The 22418-nt window shown below is 51.5% G+C and overlaps 2 long non-coding RNA genes and 1 other non-coding gene across 3 annotated transcripts in view; 1 reads left to right on the top strand and 2 right to left on the bottom strand.

Annotated features, from left to right (window-relative positions):
- Nucleotides 1–4622: 4622 nt before the first annotated feature.
- On the bottom strand, nt 4623–8509 carry LOC142402949 (uncharacterized). Its single transcript, XR_012773528.1, has 6 exons — nt 7844–8509; nt 7626–7685; nt 6347–6485; nt 5566–5672; nt 4838–4920; nt 4623–4749 (listed from the first exon to the last, which is right to left on the bottom strand). It is a non-coding gene; the product is annotated as an uncharacterized LOC142402949 (long non-coding RNA).
- A 4109-nt stretch (nt 8510–12618) lies between these two features.
- TRNAF-GAA (transfer RNA phenylalanine (anticodon GAA)) lies at nt 12619–12691 on the bottom strand. Its single transcript has one exon. It is a non-coding gene; the product is annotated as a tRNA-Phe (tRNA).
- A 6084-nt stretch (nt 12692–18775) lies between these two features.
- Nucleotides 18776–22418, top strand: part of LOC142402955 (uncharacterized) — a 904242-nt gene continuing 900599 nt past the window's right edge. The window contains exon 1 of the long non-coding RNA XR_012773534.1: nt 18776–18797. This is a non-coding gene — a long non-coding RNA (uncharacterized LOC142402955). The remainder of the gene's footprint in view (nt 18798–22418) is intronic.

Raw genomic sequence — 22418 nt, 5'->3', positions numbered from 1 at the left:
ACCTCTTCTCCATTTCCTCTGTACCTGTGCTACATGGGAAATCCAGAGTTGCTTTTGCACAGGGTGATCAGGCTATGGGAATCAATGGGAAATGCAGGAACGAAGGGGTGTCCTTCAACTGTGTGTGCTGGACAGTGTGGGACTGTCTGAGGAACAGGTGAGCAAATAAGGTGATCTGGAAGAAAAAGAATGTTACTTCATATATTATAGATTTTATAGAATATAATATTATAGATATTATAATATAATAATAGAAATAATATATTATATTATTAATATTATATATTAATAATTAAATATTAAAGTCTATATTATATTATTAATATTGTATAATATTATAATAATATATATTATAGATATTATAGAATCATAGAATCATTTAGGTTGGAAAAGACCTCTACGCTCATCGAGTCCACCTGTAAACCGAACACTACTGAGTCCATCACGAAGCCGTGTCCCTAAGTGCCACATCTGCACATCCTTTAAACACCTCCAGGAATGGTGATCTTTCCTACTTCTCCCTTTCTTGGAGGCCGATGTACCTGGACTGAACAACAGGCATAAGCCAAACAGTAGTCACTGTCCTTGCACTAACGAACTCACATGAGAGCCCAAAGCCAGATGCCTTCCCTGCTCTCACTCTCACCTGTCCAAAAGCTCTAAATCTTCCCAAAGCAGACGAATGGGCCTAGCAGGGAAGGCATGAAGCCACACTCCAGCCAACCACACAGACCCCACACCAACCAAAGGCACGGGCAGAACCAAGCAAGAAACTCACAGGCCACCTTTGCACTGAGTTTGAGCTAGAAGCACTGAGCTAGAACAGGATGACAGCAACCACCACTGCCAAACACGGCCAAAACTGCCAATCACATTGCATTTTCACACGTGTCCTGACCAGACACTTCTGCCTTTCTCTCCTACATTGTACTCTTCAGTACAGGAATATGCACCTGGTTAATCTTCTCTTTAACAGGTTATTAGATTATTCAGCTCTCCAAGACAGAGAGGGAGTGAGAGAGAAAGAGAGAAATGCAGATGAACTAAACTACAAAATAATATCATTGACTACATCCAGCTTAAAAATGTTAACTTCCATCTCTGTCCTTTTTCTGAAGAGCCAGACAGCAAACCATCACTGGAAGCCTCGTTCACTAGGCAGTTGTCTGACAAAGCGCTTTGTGACAAAAAGCAATGAGACAATTCAACAGGAGCAGAGGCTGCGCAAATTCAATGCTTGCCAACAGTCTTCTACAGAGCAGAAATGAAGGGGAACCCAAGACAAGTCAGAGCCCTTGCCGAGTGATGTTTAGTGCCGCAGAAACTCCACTGGCAGAAAACCTCTTGAGCTTCAGTGGGACTTGGGAATGGATTTCTTAAAGCCTCTGTCCTCCACGGCTACCCCAGCAGCCAGCAGTGGAGCAGCGCTGCCCGGCTCCCCTCCTGCAGCCCTGCCAAGCAAAACAGCAGACACAATGCAAAAATCAGCCTCTGTCAATGGCCGCGAGTGATCCGTATCAGAGATTCAAAAGAAGGAATAAGGCAATTCAACTACAAGCAGAAACACACCATTTACTCCCAAGGCAGAGCAGACAGCACGGTGTGCACTATCCCAAAGTACTCTTGGGAGTCATCGTGTAAAGTAAATCATGAGAGATACGATTAAAATCGTGGGAGACACGACAAAGTAATCGTGAGAGACACCATTTACCTCGAGCGGGGCAAGTTAAAAATGTCTGAGGGTGGCACCCCAGCTCTTCTCAAGGGTGGGCAGCCAGGTACCCCAGCTGCTGAAACAAGCAGCCAGAGAGTGCAGCGTGACCACACTGGTGCCCAGCACCTTACGAGACACACTGCTGGCACTGCTGCAGGGACAGGGCTTGTTTCCACTGGAGCAGATGCTGCTGTCAACAGCTTTCCACCCAATGGCACCCCCAAACTGGAAATAACCCTCAGACCTGCTACCATTGCCCAAACCCAGGAACAAACCCTCAATCCAGATGCAGCCCCCACCTGGCAGCACCTTCCAAACCTGGCAGCATGCACCTGGCACAGCAACACCCCCGAACCCTGAAGCTTCCCCCAAAATTGGCACCAGCCACCACACCAGCACACCCTCCCAAGACCGGTCAGCATCCTCCAAATTCACAAACACCCCTGAGCCCAGGGGCACACCTTAAAGCTGCCAACAGTCCAGAAACAGCTGCCAAATGTAGAAGCCTCTGGCTGGAGAAGGGGCTGGGCAGCCTGCTCCAGGGGACCCTGCTTGAGCAGGCACTTGGACTAGGTGGTCTCCAGAGGTGCCCTCCAACCTCCACCATTCTGGGATTCTGAGAAAGGTGGCCTTGCATGCGTTGACAGGGACCTTGTCGATCGCAGGCACGCCTAAAGTGGCAAGCACAGGAACAGGAACGGGGCCAACTGCATGGGGATGTGGACAGCACTAAGAGGGGGGACTAGGATGTACGGAGCAAGGGGGTGGGGACCTGGAAAAGCTTGGGGTTTGGGGACATTGCAAGTGTGTGACGGGGTGGCACCAAGCACGGAGATGGGGACCTCGTTGAGTGTGGAATTGGTGACAGCGCTGAGCGTGTGTACTGGTTTTGGATGGGATAGAGTTAACTTTCTTCATCGTAGCTGCCCTGGTTTCAGCTGGGATAGCATTAATTTTCTTTCTAGTAGCTGGTATAGTGCTGTGGTTTGGATTTAGGATGAGAATAATGTTGATAACACACTGGTGTTGTAGTTGTTACTAAGTAATGTTTACACTGGTCAAGGACTTCTCAGCTTCCCATGCTCTGCCAGGTGCACAAGAAGCTGAGAGGGGGCACAGCCAAAGAGGCCAAAGGGCTATTCCATACCATATGCCATCATGCTCAGTATATAAGCTGGGGGGAGTTGGCCAGGGGGCAGCGATTGCTTCTTTGGGTCGGCTGGGCGTTGGTTGGCAGGTGGTGAGAGGCTGCATCACTCGGGTTTTTTTTCTTAGGTTTTGTTACTCTGTCTCTCTCGTTCTTTTCCTTTTCATTACAATTTATTATAATTATAGTCTATTTTATTTCAGTTAGTAAACTGTACTTCTCTCACCCGCAAGTTTTCTTACTTTTGCTCTTCCGATTCTTTCCCCCATCCCATCGGGGGAGGAGGGTGAGCGAGCGGCTCTGTGGTGCTTGGATTTGCGACCAAAACAGTGTCGGTAACACACCAATGTTTTAGCTATGGCTGAACAGTGCGTGCACAGTGTCAAGGCCTTTTCTGCTTCTCACACAGCCCCACCAGTGAGGACACTGGGGGTACACAAGACGTTGGGAGGGGGGACACAGCCAAGACAGCTGACCCCAACTCACCAAGGGGATATCCCACACCATATGACATCGTGCTCAGCAGTAAAAGTTGGGGAAAGAAGGAGAAAGGGGTGCTGGGCAGAGGCGTGTGTCTTTCCATGTAACTGTCATGCGTGATGAAGCTCTGAACATAATGACTAGCAAAAGGTTCAGTTGCCCTAAATTTTGCCATCTGCTGTCATTTTAATTGGCCAAAGGAATTGCCCAACAACCTCCAAGAAGACGCCCCCAGATGTTGTCTGGTCTCTCAGAGTTGCTCCAGTAGAGCTTGCAGTTACCCGTGTTGGGAATTGTTAGGATGAATAGCCTTGCTTAGCACTAGAAGCTAAAGGAGTTGCAGCCTTAGGCAGCAAGAGCTGACCGAGAGTAAACTTTTTGAGAAAGCTAATGCTGCAAACACAGAACCAGCTGAAACTGGCAGATGCAAGCTGAATAAAGAAGAAAAGGACCAAGGAAACAATTCCAAGAGAATGAGGTAACTGCAGAAGAAGGCCAGCCCAGAGACCAAGAAAACCAGTAAGAAATCAAGACACCACCGACCAGACTTAAGTGATTGGACTTGGGGATCGGGTGATGGGTGGTATGTTCCGGGAAATCTGTCTGTAAGGGTATAATTGGGGTCTGTGATCTGCAGCAGGGGTCCCTCCTTGCAGGCACCCAGCTCGAGCTGCTCTGCCTGTCGCATAAATAAACCACTTATTTACTCAGCAGATTGGCGACCCGTCTTCTGTGAGCAGGAACCTAGGGCCGAGGCCTGTTGAGGTGGCACCTGCATAATTCCTACCATGGTCTACGTGGCGTCTGAGTAATTCCTGAAACAACAAGCCAGGTGCCTGCTTCTGCCCTATCCCCTACTTTGGATCATGTGACATCACAAGCAGCAGCACAAAGCAGGGGCCTACTCCTGCCCTATACTGTATTTAGGGACTTAGGATGTCACAGGCAGCTCCACAAGCCAGGTGCATGCTCCTGCCCTAAGAGCACAGAGCCACCAGTGACATCACAAGCTCCTCATAAGCCAGGTGTCCCTTCCTACCCAGGCAGTTACTGAGCTACCAGTGACATCAGAAGCAGCTGGAAAAGCCAGGTCCTCCTCCTGCCCTCTCACCTACTCAGCCACCTGTGACATCACAAGCAGGAGCGTCCTCACTTCCAACACCATGGCTTTTTCACCATCTCCCTGTGCTCCCCTCTCTCCCAGGCACCTTTCTCACCCCCTCCACCACATCCCAGTGCCTCTGTCTCTCTCTGTGTTTGTGTGGCAGATGTTACCTCAGAAGCATTGTCCCAGCCAGGTCACCTCCATCTCCTTCTCCCTCTGCTCTCAGCGTGACTGTCCCAGCTGTCTGATGTGCTTTTGGACATCATGGGCCCTCTCGTCCTGCCTCTCTTCTGCTGTTAAATCCTGTTCCCACAAGAGAAGTGACAACCAGTCGGTGCCTCCTCTGTGGCATCTTACCTGCATCTTCCTGAGCTGGACAGCTGGTGGGAACTGTCACCATCAGCCTCAGCAGTGCGTGAAGACTTCTCCTGGCACAGGAACAGCTCCGGCTGTGCTTGGTGTGCACCAGGCTTCCTGAAGGAGAACAGCAATGCTCAAAGTGACTCCTGGGCAATGTTCTGCTGGGAGAGCTGATTTGAAGGCCGGTCCAGGGGTTCTCCCTGTGCCCCAGCTCAGCCACACGTCCCACATCTGGCTCCTTCCAGCAGGATTTTGGAAAGCCCCTTCACAGCTCTGAGCACCAGGCCAAGGGCATGGGGCAGAAACAGCCCCCTCCCACGAGGGCCCCAGCCCTCAACTGGCCTCTGTCCCCAAACTACTAAAACTTCCAAACAGACTCTTCCTCTAACTGAAGTATCCTCAGTTTTAAGAGAAGAAACTGGATCCTTCCAGATCCAGTAGGCTCAGACTTTTAGAGGGCGATTGGGGCTTCAATTCCAGAACAAAAGAATTTCCATTACACAATCTCAGCCACCACTTCCATGATTATCTATCTGGTCAGTGAATCACAATCGCTGCATTGTGAAAAATGTGACAGCTGATAAAAAGTATCCTCTCCTCCCCAAATCTTTGCTTCCCTCATACCCTCAGACTACCACAGTAATGATCACATTATTATTCTCTAATCTCCGCCCATCTGAAACCCCTCCAAAGCATCATTCACTGACGTGACTGGCAGCTCTGTGGATAAGGGAGAACCACTACTAACCACACATCCACCCATCAGTCCTTTTGCAGCAAGGCCTCTGTGACCAAGCACGTCTACATGGACATCTCTGCCTGACAGGAGACAACCGGCCTGAAAACAGTATCTTCCGTTGTCTTGGCTGTAGTGAAAGCAAAGAATTTAGAGTCATGATACAAACAAGTTTAAGAGAAAGCAGGATAGCGGAAGAGGCAGAACAGGTGATGTGTCTCACCCACCCCTCATTGCAGAGGATGTTTCAAGGGTTTTTCTTTTCTTTTTGTTTTAATCACTGCACAGCACAAGTGAAAAAATACACACCTGCTGTTTAAGGAGAACAGAAAAACTACAAGAGTAAGACTACCGAGACTGTGTAATTACTCTCCTTTCCAGGACACATTGGTCCATTTTTTCTTTTAAATCTCACTGGAGAGCTTTAACTCAAAATCACTGAGTTCTGATATAGGAATACCAAAACATCCTCTGCAAATCTTTGAAAAGAACAGTACGTTGAAGGAAAACGGTTCATATAAACTGTAAATGACACGTTTCCGCTGTCATAGCTTCTAACGCTTTTGAGTATCTTGGCCATCCTCATCTTCTTTGTCTTCATTCTCTTCTGATGATACTACAACTACCGTACCTCAACAGAAAATTACACTGTTCAAGTACTCTTGCAAATCACATAAAATCCAAAATGCCCTACACAGATGCCTGGAGGTTTTGCTGTTACCATCACGATAACGACACAATCGGTCCTGCCAAACCTACAACCTGCAAAACCTGAAGACAATCAGCACACAGGCGCATACGTACCCATCTTGTTCTGTCCTCGCCAAAACTGCTGGGTGACCTGTCATCAGCCTCCGTGACTGACAGCAGGCAACACTCTCATCCAGCTTAGCTCTGATGCAGCTCCTAGGAAAACAGCTCTTTCAGAAAGTCAGGTCTTGTTCTGTTGGGAAAGTGTTTCAAGGAACTGTTTTTAACACTCCAGAATGGTAAGACTAAGCATGCTAATGACACCCCAAGTCCTAGCTCTGCCACAGATAACCTACCTGCTCATTAAAATGGATGACATTTTATTCCTTGGAAAGCACTACCTTTCTTTCTTTTTCTCATTTTTTTTCTTTTCACCAAAAGGGTGGCACTTCTTCCTGAATGCAAGACAAGTTACAAGGGGTATACAGACAGCCCACAGTAAATGGAGAAATGAGTCTGTGATCACAGCCATCCCCATTCCCTGGCACTCCAACACTCCTAGCACACTCCTGTCCTTGCCAGCGGTCAAGTCATGCAGTCTGCGCAACATGTACAAGATGCTGACTTCACCAGGTATTGCCCAAATCACCTCTTATTCGAGATCTGATCAGCTCAACTACTGCCACAGCCTTTTCTGTCCTTACGTGTAGTCTTGCCCCATTCTGCCCCACTCAGAATGCTCCTACAAGGATCATCTCACTTCCTGCCTCAATCACAACTAACATTCTCATTATCAACCTGAAGTTGTTTCCGTCACTTCACACATACAGTTAAGATGGCCTTTCATGACTCAGCCTCCTTCCTCGTGCGATTTCCCAGAGTCCCAAGACGACACCTCTTAATTATATGTCCTGAGAGCAGCTTCCACCGACTGTCCCCTGCTACACACCAACAAGAACAGCACTGGCCTCTCCCCTGCCCATCTCCACACTCCACAGGAGCTGTTCACACACCCCTGGCAGCCAGCCTTGCTGCCTGAAAATTCCTGCTGTGCTGCTCAAGGCCATGGAAACTGTCACGCTGCCGCTGTACCCACATCACTGTTCCTCATGCTGAGTGGCACTGCCCATTTCTTTCTCTTGCCACCTGTCTACAGCCAGCTGTTGCCTTCTCTCTCATAAACAGTTTGGAAAGCCACCCTTTTTGTCTTCTGAAGACCTGCTTTGACCTCACTACACGACAGGCCCAGAGTCCATGACTATGGCTGCTAAAGTCCGTAGCGATACAGAACTGGGCAGGGATGAAAAATGCCCAGTGGTTCAGCTCATTTCAGCCATTTAAGACAAGGCTTTTGGCTAGAAAACAGTCGAGAAAATTTAAAACCAGAACCCACCTACACTCCCACCTTGATTGGCAGCTCTTTCTTCATCAGTTCTTTGCATTTCTTTCTCTCCTGGAGGGTACATAGCCAGAGTTTCCTCATTAAAAAAACAAGAAAGGTCAGTCACAAATATGCAGAACACCGGACACCCACAGACCTGGTGCCTACACAGTAACATTATCAGGGCCCTGCATAGACACAAAGATTAAATTAATGCACCATTTTCCTACCCAGGAAGCAGTTAAGTATCAACTGAATACAACCATCCTTCATTACCTGTTTTCACAAGAGGCACATGCTGCTTCATCTTTCAGGCTGCTACCTATGAGAAAATGGAAGCATGTTTTACTGTAAGAGGAAACCCTGAATCGCAAACTTAGTTCATGGCCTAATTTGCCTCTCTGTGCACCTATCCAGTGAACAGCCCAGCAAACGTTACAGAAGCGATTAGCAAAGCAAACCCAGGACACCTCAAGACACCCCGTAACTACACGAGTCCGTCTTTCCTTTTCCCCCCTGAGGTCCCAAAGCACCAAGGCAGGAGCAGGCAGGGCAGTCGTGCGCTCAGGTCGCTCCGTGGAGGAGAGAGCAGGAACAGCCCTCTGGCACCCAGCCCTCTGGCAACAATTTCTGCTCTGAACTGGGGCTTGCTCAATGTGCAAGTGCAGTACTGATCCAGGTACGAAACTGAGGGTGTGAGTTAATCCCTGTGCCACACACATTGTGCCTTCTTCCATCGCCTCCTCCTGATGAACTGTTTCCCAGTCTCTTCCATCTCACCCCAGCTCAGATACCTGCACTCTGGCTCAGGCCTGACTGGGAGCTGGCGACCCATGGGGCAGCAGCAGGAACCATTCTGACCCTGGTTGTGGAGTTGTCCCTGGGGCTGAGCACATTGGCCCAGGGCTGGTGAACTGGGCCATGTTGGGGCCCGTGGGTGGTGAGGTCTCCAGGTCCCTCCCCAGGCCCATCCACACTGGGAGAAACCTGCTCCTGTGCCTGCTGCACCCCTGGGCCTGGGCTGGGCCTGGGCCTGGGCCTATCCCTATCCCTACCCCTACCCCCAGCCCTAGCCCCAGCCGCAGCCGCAGCCCCAGCCCCAGCCCCAGCCCCACCCTGCTCCCCCCTCGCCCCGGCTGCCCCCCGCCCCTCTCTCACCCATTTCTCCTCAGGCCACTCGGCCTCTGCCCCCTCCAGCCCCACCCCAGGCCACCTGTGACTGACAGGCCACTTCTGGCTCCGCTGATTGGCCCAGCCATGGCCAATGGCGCCACCGTTGCCAGGCTGGCACAGGCAGCCCGGGCCTCTCCTCACAGAGCTGCCCTGCGACCACTGCCCCCCCGCGCTGCCACAGACCCCGGGGGCTCGGTCCTGGTGATGGGGGAGGATTTCGGGCAGCCACAGCCCTGGGCAGGAGGACCTGCCGGTTATTATCCTGTAGCTTTTGGGGGTTTAATTCAGGCATCTTCAGAGGAATAAAGCCAAACGCCAGCAGCTTCTGTCCAGGCCCTCTCCTGAGGAGACAGGCTGTCCTGGAAAGGGCCCTGTCGGGGCACAGGCCTCGTCCTGCTGCGCTCACCCAACCCAGCCCGCCGGCCGCGGCATCTCACCCCCTGTCGCAGCTTGCTCCTCAGCCAGCCAGGACACTGGGCCTGCGGAGAGACAGCCTTCAAGAAGGGCCATTTCAGCCAGAGCTGTTCTCTCAGCACCGCAAGGTGTGTGCACAGCTCTGCTGTCCCTTGGTCTGCTCATGGGGTCTGGGCGTGCTCAGGGAGGGAGGGGAGGAAAAGGGGGGGAAGGGGAGGGGCCATGATGGGAGGGGAGGGCAGGGGACAGGAGTGGAGGTGCCCTGGATTTGCTCTGGATTGGCAAGTCTTTCCCAAAATGTGGGTCTGTCTGTGCTGCTAGCCACGGCCCTGGGCAGGAGGAGCTGTGTGATGGGGAGCAACTGGCGTTGGCCAGGCCGGCACCGGGCAGGAGAGCCCCCGGTCACACCGCCTGCGCTGAGCCCAGCGCCCAGGGCCTTCCTCGGGCCGCGCCTTGCCCCGGTCTGTGAGGAGGAGAGAGGTCCTGTCCTGGCGTGGCCCAGGGCATCCTCCTGTGGCCAGAAGGAAGGACAGAGCCCTGTCACTCTCCCCACTGTCCTTCCCTTCTGTCCCCAGGGCTCCCCAGTGCTGGCAGGCCCCGCAGGGCTTCAGGGCCAAGCAAATGTCCAGGTGCCAGGGGCTCCCAGGACTCAGGGCAGCTTTGGGCATCTCTGAAGCCGGCGCGCGACTGCCCCTTTGCTTCTGCAGATGCAGTTATGTGCTACCCCCTTCACGGTCAAAACTGTCCTCATGGCACGTGGACTGGACAGATGCCACGTCCCTGTTAGTGTGGGAGGACTTCAGGGAAACGAGGAAGTCCCAGCACGCATACAGGAAGGGGGACAGTGGAAAGGAGCCCTGTCGAGGTTGTTCTGCTGTTTCACATCTGACCTCAGACATTTGTGTGCAGCCCAAAGGCTCACACAGTAGGCTCACACTCCAGTAGGCTCAGACTTTTAGAGGGCGATTGGGGCTTCAATTCCAGAACAAAAGAATTTCCCTTACACAATCTCAGCCACCACCTCCATGATTATCTATCTGGTCAGTGACCCACAAACGCTGCATTGTGAAAAATGTGACGGCTGATAAAAAGTATCCTCTCCTCCCCAAATCTTTGCTTCCCTCATACCCTCAGACTACCACAGTAATGATCACATTATTATTCTCTAATCTCCGCCCATCTGAAACCCCTCCAAAGCATCATTCACTGACGTGACTGGCAGCTCTGTGGATAAGGGAGAACCACCACTAACCACGCACCCACCCGTCAGGCCTCAGCCGAGGCTCTGCTCAAGCCCGTGGTGATGGCAGAGGGAAAATGCCCTGGAGACAGGGTCAGGGTAAGAAATGTCACTCCTCCAGCTCAGACACCCCTAACCGCTGGCACAGCTGGGTGCTTCCCACGTAGTATGGGATCTCCACATGGAGACAGGACAATCTCACACCCTTACCCCCGCAAAGCCAGCAGGGCAGTGTGGCCCTGGTCCCAAAGGACACCTGGGCTGGACTAACACCCTCACACCACATCTCTCAGTGCAGCCAGGATTGCCAGCAGCCCAGTGTGCTGTTGATGTCTATTCCCGCCCTGAGGGCCACCCCTTGTCTCCCCACAGGGGCTCTGCTGCCAAGCAGGGCCCCTGGCTGGTGTGTGGGTCTGTGGTGCAAGGCAGTGCCCAGGCTGGGAACATGAGCTCAGGTCTAGCACAGCTGCCTGCCTCTCCTCTGGGAGGGGGCTCATCAGAGACAGCACACACAGCCCTGCTTACCCCATGGCCAGACCCTGGTGGACAGGGCAGGGTGGAGAGGAGCAGTGCCCCAGCTCCAGCCCACACCCACCTGAGTCTGGGGAGTCAGAGCAAAAGCACCACCTGGAGATGCTGGGGATTGAACCCAGGGACTCCCACATGCAAAGCAGGTGCTCTGCCACTGAGCTACATCCCCTTGACACCTGCCAGCAGGAGAGACACTCTTCTCCTGTGACGTGGCTATGATAAGCACAGCCCTGTTGTCCCCTGGGTGCCCAGGGACCCTCAGCAGAAAACAGCATTTGAAGCCCTCTGAGATGGGGGAGGTCCGGATTGCCTCTCCACTGGGGCCTGATCCTGGCACAGGGCTGCACTGCAGAGCACTGCCCCTTCAACGTCTGTGCAGGGCAATGGGGCAGGAGGAGGCTCTTGCTGCAGGCACTTCTCCCATGCTCTGGCCTACCATGAGGTGTTTGGATGGAGAAGAGCAAACCCCTTCCCCTGAGTCTCCTCTGCCATCCAGGGCAACACCCCTCTGTGCCACATCTGTCCCCAACTCCACAGCAGGAGCAGAGCAACAGGGTGAGGGAAATGCCCTCCCTGGGGTGAGGTGCCCCCAGGCTCTGATGGCACCCCAGGGTGTGTGGTGGAGAGGAGGAGAAACCTCCCCCTCATCCAGGCACCAGGCCTCCCCGTGCACCACTCTGCCCCCCAGCATCCCTGGACATGGGGAGAAGGGCAATCTTCTGTCTCCATGGGGCTGGGCATGTGGGTTGGGCTCAGGGACCTTCCCATTCCGTCAGCACTGAGGACTGTCCTGAGGGCAAAGCAGTGCCCTGGAACAGCCCTGGCTGGGGTCTTTGTGGCAGGGTGGGTGAGCATGGTCAGCTCTTAACTGAAAGGCCGATGGTTTGACCACGCTCAGGGATGGTCTCCTCGTGGTGGTACAGATGGGGCCATTGTGCTGCCCAATGCCTTGGATTTTTCCCCACTGAGCCCCTGCCTGGCAGAGAGGGTCTGGGGGAATCAAAAGCAAACCACAGTCACCGTGAACTTCTGGAGTGGTTGAGTGGAGGTAAGGGGACACACTGCTCATCTATTCTGCTTTGCACACATGGCCCCAAAGCCCATCCTTATCAATGACTCTCCCGTTCTTGGTCAAGAAAGACCTAGAAGGACTCTTTTGGAGCAGTGATAGTCCTGCAGGCACTGTCCCTGCAGCCAAGCGTTTTCAAGCTCATGCTAAAAGCTGGCAAGACACTAACCTTGCTTGGACAGACAGTCTCTCCCTCTCCCCATCCTCTCACTTGGGGTCAGTCACAACAAAAGCCAAACTTCTCTGGAGGAGCATCCCTGGGGAACCGGCTGAGGCAGCAGATCTGCAGGTGGCTAGGATGTGCACATTGCCGTGGCACTATAGTCCAGTATGTGCCTTTCTCTGTGGAGCGGGGAAGGAGGGACAGCTGGAGAGCACCCCAGAGGAGCACTGAATGGAGAGTCCTGCCCCGGGGGAGGCTGGGCACTTGTGGTGCTGGAAGAAGGCTCCTTCTAAGCCACAGATCTGCAGCTACAGAGCAGGGACAGTGCTCTGGCAAGAGGTGAAGGAGCAAGCAGGGCTGGGGCAGGCTGGAAGAAGGCAGATGGGCTCTGCAAAAATCTGAGGGAGAAAATCATTGCTGCAGCCCGGGGTTGAACCAGGGACCTTTAGATCTTCAGTCTAACGCTCTCCCAGCTGAGCTACTTCAGCCCTGCTGCAGCAGCCTTTGTCCCTTTGCCACCCGTGCCAGGACACAGGCTGACACACGAGGAGCGCTCCTCAGGGAGGTTCCCAGGGAAAAGCTGTGCCCAGCCTCAGGCACAGGGGACCTGGCCCAGGTGGGCTCCAGGTTTGGTGCATGCTCCAGCTTCAAAGGGGCAAGCCAACATGTGTGTGGGCCTTGTACAAATGTGACAGTGGTGAAGGCAAGCAGACAGGCCAGGCATGTGCAACTGCAAAGGCTGAGGGTGGAAGAAGCGTGGGGCTGCTGGAAGACCTTATCTCCTTCCCCATGGAAGGCCTCCCCCCACCCTTTTTTCCACAGCTCGACTTCCCTCCTTCCTTCCCTACTCTTCTACCCCTGAGCAGTGCTGCGGGATGGGGAATGGAGTTGTGGTCAGTCCATAACAGTTCCTCTCTGCTGCTCCTTCCTTCTAACACTTTTCCCGTGGGGTCCCTCTTATGGGCTACAGTCCTTCAAGACAAACCTGCTCCGGCATGGGCTCTCCTCAAGCCACCATTCGTTCAGGAAATATCCAGCATCTCCAGTTTTGGGTCTTCTGTGGACTGCAGGGCTTACCTTCTCCACTCTGGTCTCCTCCATGGGCTGCAGGGAACTATCTGCTCTGCTGCCTGAAGCTCCTCCTCTCCTTCCTTCTTCACCAACCTTGGAGTTTGCAGGGCTGTTTCTCACACTGTTTTTTCCTATCTCCTCTCACACTCCAGCAGTTGTGTCCTTTCTTAAATACACTTTCACAGAGGTTCCACCAGCTTCGTTGATGGGCTCAGTTTTGGCCGGCGGTGGGTCCGTTTTGGAGCCAGGTGGAACCAGCTCTGTCTGGCATGGAGGCAGCCACTGGTCTCCTCTCACAGAGGCCACCCCTGCAGCCCCCCGCTACCAAAACCTGGACGTGGATACCAATACACAGTGTAAATCTTTGACTTGCTAAATGACGTCCCCTGCTCTTCCCTCCTCAACAAATATCATTTACTCACTGAGGAGGAAGAGACAGAAACAGGGAAGGCCTTGAGGCTGTGCAAACACGGTTCAGCAATAGCTACAACATTGCTGTGTTGTCAACAATGGTTTGGTCACAATCCCAAACATAGCACTATACGGGCTGCTATGAAGAAAGTTATCTACATGCCAGCCATACCAGTTCAATGTGCCTGGAAAGAGTCTCCAGTATTCACTGCTCCATCACCTTCCTAGGGAGAGAGGTGAGGCTGACTGGCCTGTAGTTCCCCAGCTCCTCCTTCTTGCCCTTCTTGAAGATAGGAGGGACATTTGATTTCCTCCAGTCTTTGGAGGACTGCATTGTGTGCACACCTGAACTGAGGCAAGAGGAATCCACCACCTGTGGGTTTGTGGCAGGCACAGGAAGGAGCTGAGTCCCTGTGACGGATGCACTCAACTCCTTGACCAAACTAGTGGTAGTTTGGTTCAGGCTCCAAAGGAGGTAAAGGCCTAAGCCATAACTGGGCCAAGAACTTCTCTAGTTCCAACCTCTTCTCCAGAAACCCACACAGAAAGAGAGTGACATGGTGAGAACTGATGCATATGGCCTCAGAAACTGGAACGCTGAGCATGCGATTAACACATGAAGAGCAGGTGATTGTTCCAAGACTCATTTGTCAAGGAACAGAGAAAGTTGTGGGTACAAGGAGTCTCAGGCATCCCTTCTCCATCGCATGCAATTTAACTACAAGCCAACCACTTTATTCCATAATTATGGCAGCCTCAGTGAGCCTTCCTTCAGCTCTCCCTGCTAAGCAGCTGGCTGCACGGTGTTGCGTTAAGAGTTACTGTCGCATACAAATAAGAGTCTGAGGAGTGGCTGAGGGGAACCCTCCCGTTGAGTCACGAGGTTCAGACAGGACCCCCTTGCTTTCTAAACTCCTTCTCAGAGAGGAGTCTAGGTGCGGCTAGGTCCAGTCTTAGTCTCAGGCCTGGTCAACGGTTTATTTTCTAAGGACTGTATGTGTAGCCACTTATTGGTTCACAGTTTTCACTAAGGCGACAGCATTAACCTTTACACCCCCCCAGTCTGGTCATGTTGAAGGAACTATCACGGCCAGAGCAGTGAAGAGTGCAGTTTATTAGAGCAACAGACACACAGATTCTTTGGATTACCGGTTATAAATTAACTGTCTGCAAAGCACATACAAATGTCAAGAATATGAGTAGGAATAACACGGCCGGACACAAACATGTATGTAACACGGCCGGAAGAATACGAGTCACACGGCCGGGTATAACACAGCCGGAGGAATATGAGTAACACGGCCGGATATAGCACGGCCGGAGGAATATGAGTAACACGGCCGGAGGACAAACGCGTTAAAAGAAAATAATAAAGCGACTCTATAGAGATTTCTAAGTTTCCCGGGGAGGCACTTGGTATAACCAAGTGTTCGAATCTTACCCAAAGGCGTCCCGATGGGGGGGAAGAGAGGCTCAGCCCGTCGACTGATCCCAGAGGTCAGAGTGGTACGCAATGGTGTCTTCCCTAACATTGTCTTTCTCTTAAACAATTTTATACTATCTTTCACCTTTCGGGTGGAGCTTGAGTGACTCTAGTAATACACACCTTTATTTAGGATTGGTGTAAAGTTTTCTCGCTTCGCTTTTAAAGGTATAAGCTAGAAAAATTCAGTGCGCAAGCTCAGTGAGGGGTGGTCGCACCTTGGAGGCGGGTAGCTTTTGGGATGGAGGTGTGTTTTGGTATTATAATGATGTTATAATGAGCAAAGTTCACTAAAAGGACAGCATTTTGTCAAAAACGTGGCAGGCTGTTGGCCCAGGGTAGTAAATATGCAGCTTATCAGTTCTTTGACACCTTTAAGTTCCCCTATTATTGCAGAGCCTGGCCGCGGCATCTCCACACCGCTCCACCCTCTGGGTAGCGCCTCTTAGAGTCAGCACACCAAGTTCCCCTGGTGTTACCAACATCTAAGGTTGCAGGCCTAGGGAACTCCCATGCCATGGATTCCTTACATGTCAGCCGCATTCCACCTGGGAGGCTTCTTCAATGCTGTGCCTTAAGTGTGAATATAAGTTTTAATTTTTAAGCCACCTCGGCCATTATCCCACAGCATGGCAGTGATCTCCCCTTGAGCTGGGACACCTCTCAGGGTTGCTCCTTGAGGCTGACAGATCTTTTACCAACTGCAGATCTTTGATAAGTGACCAGTATCGCGCATAACCTTGTATTAGAGTGCACTAAGATTTTGTCTTGGTAACTTTCATTTTTGCATTGGTAACTTTGGTTCTGTACTGGTAACTTTGAATCATTGTTATATCCTTTGTGCAGTAAGTAATGGAGTGAAGCTTGTCATTGAACTTTGTTAAGTTTCAAGAAAACCACTTTTGCTGATACCTTTGGCAGTGGTTCTTTAAGAGGTCTAAATCACCCATGCGTGATAAATTTCTGTAGTTGGCAGGATTCTAAATCAGGATCCATGTCAGGAGACCTTCTTGTAGCCATACAACATATCTAGAAGGCTTGTAAGAAGATGGAGAGAGACTTTTTACCAGGGCCTGTAGTGATAGGACAAGGGATAATGTTTTTTAAAAGAGAGTAAATTTAGTTTGGATATTGGAAGAAATTTTTTATGGTGAGGGTGGTGAGACACTGGAACAGGTTGCCCAGAGAACTTGTGGATGCCCCATCCCTGGAAGTGTTCAAGGTCGGGTTGGATGGGGCTTTGAGCAACCTGACCTAGTGAAAGACGTCCCTGCCCATGACAGGGGGGTTGTACTAGATGATCTTTAAAGGCTCCTTTCCAACCAAAGCCAGTCTATGAGTCTATGAGTCTCTGATTCTGTTCTTATCAACTTCCCTTTTCTTAGCATCAGGCAGGTGAGTAGAGGTTCAGAGAGAGGAGAATAGCCAAGGGCTGAGAACACAGGTACAGGGCAGGGCACCCTGGTTGTGATCTGCCTCCCAGCCCTGCATCACCCCGGCTGTAGATGGCATGGACCTTGCATCAGCACCATGGTGTTGTCATTCAGGTAGTGGCACGCAGTCACTGGACCCCTTTGGGAGGCCCTGGGTGTCTGCCCCACACCAGCTCTAACAGGGCACGGCTTTCCTGCGCGTTCGGTGCTGTGTTTGCCTACTGAGTGGAGTTGCGTTTGGCACCCAGGCACCTGGCATGGCACTAGAGGCTTTTTTTTTTCTTTTTTTAATGGCATTAAAATGAGAGCTCTGAAAGAAAAGTCTTCAGTGCAGGGATGTGGATGTGTCTTAGCTTTACGGTGACTGGAGCTTTAGTGAGTCCATTGGAGAGAGAGAGACCTGGGTCTCCTTCTGGGGCCCTCCTTGCTTTGATGAGCTCAGGGAGATATTTTACAAGGCACATTCAGGTTCCCTAAATGTCTGGGGTCATTGTGGGTGGCCAAGGAGATCCCCATTCCCCCTCTGGCCCTCAGCTGATGCTCAGGAAGGAGGTGGGTATTCTCAGAGATTTTCCATCAGGGCTTGCAAACCCTTGCACAGGTCTTGGACCACCTCTGGCACCTCCGTCATCACAAAGGATCTGTATGTGAGCACCTGAGTCCCTGCTCAATAAAGGTAAGGGGCTCAGAGCAGGGGCTCACGCGCTGCCAACTCTTTTGTGCACACCGGAACCGAGCCAGGAGAATTCCCAGCTCCTCTGGGTCTGTGAAGTCAGAGGGGAGCTGAATCCTGCTTCAGCCCGAGGGCTTCCTGGTCAGGATGAGATGCCTGCATTGCCTCAGCTGAATCCCTGCCCTGCACAAGGGAAGCCAACCCCCTCCCTGTCCCTGTCTGTGTGTTCTTTTTGTTATGGGACAAGAATACCGGTGTCCAGAGGGGAACACTGACACCTGTCATAGAGAACCACACTCTGCTAGGACAAACCACGCTGCTGGAATCAGTCTCTCTCCACTGTTGGTGATTACTTCAGGCGATGTTGCAGCATGTTCCCCAGGGCTGACCGCAGCCGCTCGCAGCCGCTCGCTCACTCCTCCCTGGTGGGATGGGGGAGAGAATCAGAAGGGTAAAAGTGAGAAAAGTCATGGGTTGAGATAAAGACAGTTCAATAGGTACAGCAAAAGCCGCACACGCAAGCAAAGCAAAACAAGGAATTCGTTCACTACTTCCCAATGGCAGGCAGATGTTCAGCCATCTCCAGGAAAGCAGGGCTCCATCACACGTAACGGTTACTTGGGAAGACAAATGCCCTAACTCCAAAAGTCCCCCCCTTTCTGCTTCTTCCCCCAGGTTTTGCTGTTGAGCATGACATCATATGGTATGGAATATCCCTTTGGTCAGCTGGGGTCAGCTGTCCCAGCTGTGCCCCCTCCATGGTCTCACCACCCTCATCGTAAAACATTTCTTCCTTACATCCAATCTAGATCTACCCTCTTCCAGTTTGAACCCCTTGCCCCTTGTCCTGTGTGGGATAATTGCTGGAGGTGACTTAGAAATTAAACTTATATTCACACTTTTAGGTAAGGCACAGCATTGAAGAAGATTCCTGGGTGGTATGTGGCTGACATGCAAGGCCATTCCATGGAAGGTCCCTAGGCCTGTAACCTTAGACGTTGGTGACGCCAGGGGAGCTTGGTGTACTGACTGTAAGAAGGAACTGTTCGGAGGGTGGAGCGGTGTGGAGACGCCGCGGCCATGCTCTGCAATGAAATGGGAGCTCAAAGGTATTGTGTGTGACCAGTAAGCTGCACATTTGCTGTCCTGGGCCAACAGTCTGTCATGTTTCTGACAAAATGCTGTCCTTTGATGAACTTTGCTCATTATAACTTCATTATAATACCAAAACACACCTCCATCCCAAAAGCTACCCTCCTCCAAGGTGCGACCACCCCTCACTGAGCTTGCGCTTTGAATTTCTCCTAGCCTATACCTTTAAAAGCAAAGCGAGAAAACTTTACAGCAATCCTAAAAAAAGATGTCTGACAAGAGACACGCAAGCTCCACCCGAAAGGTGAAAGATAGTATAAAATGGCTGAAGAGAAAGAGAATGTTAGGGAAGACACCATCGCGTACCACTCTGACCTCTGGGATCAGTTGACGGGCTGAGCCTCTCTACCCCCCCATCGGGACGCCTTTGGGTAAGATTTGAACACTTGGTTATACCAAGTGCCTGCCCAGGAAACTTAGAAATCTCTCTAGAGATGCTTTATCATCTTTAATGCCATGATAGCCGGCAGTGTCACTCATACTCTTGGTATTTGCACATGCTTTGCAGACAGTGAATTTATCAGTGGTAATCCAAAGAACCTGTGTGTCTGTTGCTCTAATAAACTGCACTCTTTACTGTGGTCTCAAAAGACCAGAGTAGAGGGGGAGAGTCACCTCCCTCGACCTGCTAACCATGCTTCTTTTGATGCAGCCCAGGATATGCTTGGCTTTCTGGGCTGCAAGCACACACTGATGCCTCATGTCCAATTTCTCACCCACCAGTACCCCCAAGTCCTCCCCTGCAGGGCTGCTCTCAATCCCTTCATCCCACAGTCTGTAATGATTTTGGGGATTGCCCCACCCCAGTGCAGGACCTTGCACTTGGCCTTGTTGACCTCAATGAGGTTCACATGGGCCTACTCCTGCAGCCTGTCAAGGTCCCTCTGGAGGGCATCTCTTCTCTCTAGAGTATCAGCTGTACCACTCAGCTTGGTGTCATCTGCACACTTGCTGAGGGTGCACTCAATGCCACTGTCTATGTCACCGATGAAGATATTAAACAGTACTGCTCCCAGCAGGGGCCCTTGAGGGACACCACTCGTTACTGGTTTCCACTGGGACACTGAGTTCATTGACTGTAACTCTTTGGATGCGGCCATCCTGACAGTTCCTTGTCCATGGAATAGTCCACCTGTCAATCCCATAGCTCTCCAATTTAGAGGCAAGAATGCTTGGGGCACCGTCTGAAAGGCCTTACAGAAGTTTAGGTAGATGACACTTGGAGCTCTTCCCTTCTCCACTGATGCAGTTACTCCATCACAGAAGGCCACTACATCAGTCAGGCACAATTTGTCCTTGGTGAAGCCATGCTTGCTTTCTCTGATCACCTCCCTGTCTTCCATTTCTTTTAACATGTCTTCCATTTGTTTCAACACGGCTTCCAGGACATTCTGTTCCATTATCTTACTGGGCACGGAGGTGAGGTTGGCTGTTGAGTAGTTCCCAGAGTCCTCCTTTTTACCCTTTTTAAAAATGGGTGTGATGTTTCCCTCTTTTCCAAACACTGGGGACATTGCCTGACTGCCATGAATTTGCAAAGATGATGTTTTGAGGCTTATGGGTTGGTTGGTTGGTTGTGAGAAGCATGGGCAGGCTTGAGGGTGGGAAAGTTCTTACGTCAGGCACAGACCTGGAAGCTCTGGCAGCACATTGACCCCTTCTCTGACCACGGCTCAAGAGGAGCATTTTCACCTCCCCACATGCCTTCCTGCTGCGCGTTGGGATCCCTGCCCCAGAACACGCCAGGAGCACAGGCACCACTGCTACGGGAGACACGATGCGCAGGTGCCCCGCCCAACAGCTTCCGGTGGAAGTCCCGCCCCCTCCCAGCAGCCACAGGGGCCATTTGCCCCAGAAGTCACTCTCCTCTACCGGCCATGTGCTCTGTTGTGATTGGCTGGCAGGACCGGCCACCCCTTCCGGTTACCCAGAAGTGCATCACACCCAGAAGGCCCTTCGCCTATATACGCAAGGGCTGCCATTTTGGTTGGGCCACCATTTTATGACAGGGTGCCGCCATTCCATGGCAGTGACCTGCCATTTTGTTACATATCACAGTGCTCTGTGATTGGCTAATGGCCATTTCTCGGCACCGTCACACTCGCGGGTTCTCAGGCAGCCCCTCTGACTGGCCGGCAGGACTGGCCACCTGTCCCAGTGTTCCCAGGGACACGTCACAAAGGAAGCCCCCTGTCACGACATACAGGGAGGCTGCTATGTCTGACAGCCTCATTCCCCATGTGTTTTCATCCTGCATTGTGATTGGCTGACAGCCATTTCTTGACACCATCATTCTCAGGCAGCCTTGTGATTGGCTGCCCAGCTCCTTTGGTCCAGGAAGTGCTTACATATAAAAATAGATAAATGTATAGAATATCTATAGATATATTTATAAATAGGTGTACAAATATGTATTAATAATACAGTATTTCTATATATGTACCCCTATAGATGTATTTATGTATAGATTTATATATGTGTGTAAACATTTATAAAGCTGTCGTGGTTTAGCCCCAGCTGGCAGCTAAGCACCACGCAGCCGCTAGCTCACTCCCCCCCGGTGGGATGGGGGAGAGAATCAGAAGAGCAAAAGCAAGAAAACTCGAGGGTTGAGATAAAAACAGTTTAATAGGTAAAGCAAAAGCCGCACACGCAAGCGAAACAAAGCAAGGAATTCATTCACTCCTTCCCATGGGCAGGCAGGTGTTCAGCCATCTCCAGGAAAGCAGGGCTCCATCACGCGTAACGGTTACTTGGGAAGACAAACGCCATCACTCCAAATGTCCCCCCTTCCTTCCTCTTCCCAAGCTTTATATACTGAGCATGACGTCATGTGGTATGGAATAGGCCTTTGGTCAGTTTGGATCAACTATCCTGGCTGTGTCCCCTCCCAGCTTCTTCTGCACCTGGCAGAGCGTGGGAAGCTGAAAAGTCCTTGACCAGTGCAGCAACAACTAAAACATCTCTGTATTATCAACACTGTTTTCAGCACAAATCCAAAACATAGCCCCATACCAGCCACTATAAAGAAAATTAACTCTATCTCAGCTGAAACCAGGACAAAAGCTATAGACAGTAAGTATATACAGCCATAAAAACATAGGTATGAAATGGAAAAAAACTTTTTCAATAAGAGCAAATGCAGTGAGCAATTACAGTTTACATGTGAATAGAAACAAAAGGGAAAGGCCCTGACAGGGCTGGGGTGGGGGGGGCCTCAAGAGGGCGGAGGGGTGCCAAAAAGGTGCTGGGGCATGGACAAGCTGGAACATGCCCATGGGCGGTGGCCCCCTGCTAGGAGGCCTCCAAGGGGCCCCATAACAAATGCGGACACGTGCAAAGAAGAGCCCAGTCCTGTGAGCTGGACTGGGAGGCCCCCACATCCCAGCCCAGCCCAGCAGGGCGGCCATGCAGGGTTACTGGGACAGACTCTGGGCTTTGCATGGGGCAGCAAGGCACAGGCCATGTGGGCTGTGAAAATGGAAAAGCAGGACAAAATGCCAACCTCAGAAGAACATGTTCAGGGGAACAAAGAGGAAAAGGCCTGAAGGGGATCCCCAAAACAACCACGTGAATGAGAAAAACCAGCCAATGGGCCTGTGAACTGCAAACTGCATTTTGAGGTGTCACACTAAGAAGGGTGGTGGTGGGGAACTTTCTCCATGGTTTGGGGGAATCTCACAGCTACGTGCAAGACCATTGTGGGGTGCAGGCTGGTGCTACATGTTTTTCCTTGTCCTTAAGTTGATGACTTGATCAAATGTTTCAAAAACTCCATCTGACTGAGTGAGGGGAGAAGTCAGGAGTGGGCTGGGACTTGCCCAGGTCCACCGGAGCCACACCCGCCAAACCCAGTACAGTGTCTGTCATGTCAAAGGATGGGAAAGGGCGTGGTGGTGGTTGATGCAAATTCATTGAATACTGCAGGACCCGAGCAGGGTGCAAACGGTATGGAATAAGGGCTGGAGGTTGTCCGGGGTCTGGCTGGGACG

This window comes from Mycteria americana (genome assembly GCF_035582795.1).
Source record: "Mycteria americana isolate JAX WOST 10 ecotype Jacksonville Zoo and Gardens chromosome Z unlocalized genomic scaffold, USCA_MyAme_1.0 Scaffold_18, whole genome shotgun sequence".
Classification (NCBI taxonomy): Eukaryota; Metazoa; Chordata; class Aves; order Ciconiiformes; family Ciconiidae; genus Mycteria; species Mycteria americana.
The sequence above is the reverse complement of the archived record's forward strand: the minus strand, read 5'-3'. Positions and strand labels throughout refer to the sequence as shown.